General features: G+C 35.7%; 1 non-coding gene across 1 annotated transcript; it reads right to left on the bottom strand.

Annotated features, from left to right (window-relative positions):
* Positions 1-1,975: 1,975 nt before the first annotated feature.
* LOC122098280 lies at positions 1,976-2,077 on the bottom strand. Its single transcript, XR_006145714.1, has one exon. It is a non-coding gene; the product is annotated as a U6 spliceosomal RNA (small nuclear RNA).
* Positions 2,078-2,512: the final 435 nt, after the last annotated feature.

The raw sequence follows: 2,512 nt of genomic DNA, 5'->3' as shown, positions 1-2,512 counted from the left end.
ATATTCATGAGATTTTTTTTTAATTAATGAACTAGCAAAGAGCCAAGAATGGAGATGTAGCTTATATAATAGCTCATCAACCTAGAGAGGAATAGCCTAGCAAGACCTTGATGCACTGAATTCAAACTCTGAGAATGAAAATGCGCAGGCACGCACATACATACACACACACACACACACACACACACACACACACTCACACACACGCACACACACACATTTATTCAAAATATATTCATATCAGTGTTGTGCATTAATTTCTTTGTTAAAGATATTATATGGGTAAAATAGGGGTAATATTCTCTTCCATCCCAGAACATTCTTATGTTTTTTATTGTAAAAGTACTGTACAGAGTGGTTACAGTTACATGAAAAAGGTAATGAATACATTTCCTATCAAGCATTGTTACCTTCTCCTTTGTTTTCCCCCACCATCCCTTCCTTCCCACCTCCACAAGTACACTGCCCTGCCCCCACCCCGCCTAAATTGTAAAGTTCGTTTTTCAACGTACTGTCTTGTGCATCACATTGGTGCAATGGGTCATACTGTATCCTTATTTAAGCATTTTGTTTTTTTCCTTTTCCATACCCAAATTAGAGAAGTGTATATACAAGATGGAGGTACACCAACATCAGATACAGTGAAAACAGAGGTTTAACTGTGGGGGATGCACATATAAAAAAATCACATCGTACATTATAAATACATTAGAAACAACAGAAACAAATAAAAAACCACTTGTGTCCCTATCTTGGGGTTCATTTACCTTAACATCATCTTATCTAGTCATATGCGCATGCTTTTGACGTTTTCTCTTTTTTTAATTGTGAAAATATCATACAGAGGAGTTACAATTACCTGGAAAAGGTAATGAGTACATTTCTTATCAAGTATTGTTGCCTCCTCCTTTTTTTCGCCTTACCATACCTTCTTTGTTTATCCCAGACATACATTAGTTATTGCAAATAAGGGATACCATAGGACCTATGCTTTTTTTTTTTATTGTGAAAATAGCATACAGAGGGGTTACAATTACATGGGCAAGATAATGAGTACATTTCTTATCAAGCATTGTTGGCTCCTCTTTGCTTCCCCTTCCCATCCCTTCCCATACTCCCACACTTCCCCCACCCGGTCCTCCTCCCCCCAAAGTTGTAAAGTTCATTTTTTTACATAATGACTTGTACATCTAATTGTTGCAATGGGTCCACCTGCATCCCTAGTTAAACGAATTGTTTTTTTTCCCTTCCCCTTCGCAAATTATACCAACATCAAATGCAGTGAAACATGGGTTATACCTTGGGGGAGGGGCATACAAAGCAACATAGAAATCTTCTTATAAATATGTTAGAAAAATTGCATGAAAGAAAAAAAACAAAAAACAAAAAAAACATTTGAATACTTATCTTGGGGTTCATTCCCCTAACATCAACTTATCTGAACTTTTCTGCTTGTATCAGACACATACTAGTTATTGCAAATAAGGAAAGCATGGGATCTATGTTTCCTTGGGCCTGGCTTACTTCACTTCTTTGGGCCTGGCTTAATTTACTTAATATAATTTTTTCCAAGTCTTTCCATTTCCTAACAAACTGGGTGATGCCATTCTTTCTGATAGAGGCATAGAAATCCAGTATACACACACACACACACACACACACACACACACACACACACACACACACATTTTCTTGATCCATTCGTTTAGTGTGGGGCATCGGGTTTGGTTATGTAGCTTAGCTATGGTAAATAATGCTGCAATGAACATAGTTTTGCTAGTAGATTTAGTATGGTCTTGTTTGAGATCATTTGGGTGAATGCCCAAAATGAGATTGCTGGGTCTTAGGGGTGCTCTGTGTAGTCTTTTGAGGAACCTCCATACTACTTTCCAAAGCCTTTGAACAAGTTTAAACTCCCAACAACAATGCATTAAGGTTCCTTTCTGTCCACATCCCCTCCAGCATCTGTTCTTTTAAAAATCTGGAATGCTTCACGAACTTGCGTGTCATCCTCAGTCAGGGGCTATTCTTCTTTTTATTGTTCCAATGTTAGTGTATGTGCTACCGAATTGAGCACAGAACATTTTTTATATATAAAGTGTAATTGATTTTCTTAAACTAGACAATTCCACAAAAATTAAATTCAAAAGAATTGTCGTGAAATTTTAGAACAATGTATTTCTTACATAAGAACACTTTTAAGAATAAAGTCAAGATTGACATGTCAAAAACAAAATAATTCCAGTTATTTATTGTTCAACGGATGTGTAGGGGGAGGAATTCAATTATTCTGTACAAGGAACCTGTCATAATGAACACTATAGATAGTGTTAAGATTTGTTAAAAGTTTTAATGTTTTCAAAATGTTTAATTGTGGGAATTTGCTCATATATGCCAAAATTAAGACTATTTAGCAGATTGTAAAACATTTCCATAAAGCATTTAAGATTCATGGTAGCAGTCATATACTACTAAGTATGTACATTTCAGAGTTTATAGAAACTTTACTAAT

Source organism: Dipodomys spectabilis, unplaced genomic scaffold, assembly GCF_019054845.1.
Source record: "Dipodomys spectabilis isolate Male_0828 unplaced genomic scaffold, ASM1905484v1 ptg000469l, whole genome shotgun sequence".
Classification (NCBI taxonomy): Eukaryota; Metazoa; Chordata; class Mammalia; order Rodentia; family Heteromyidae; genus Dipodomys; species Dipodomys spectabilis.
The sequence above is the reverse complement of the archived record's forward strand: the minus strand, read 5'-3'. Positions and strand labels throughout refer to the sequence as shown.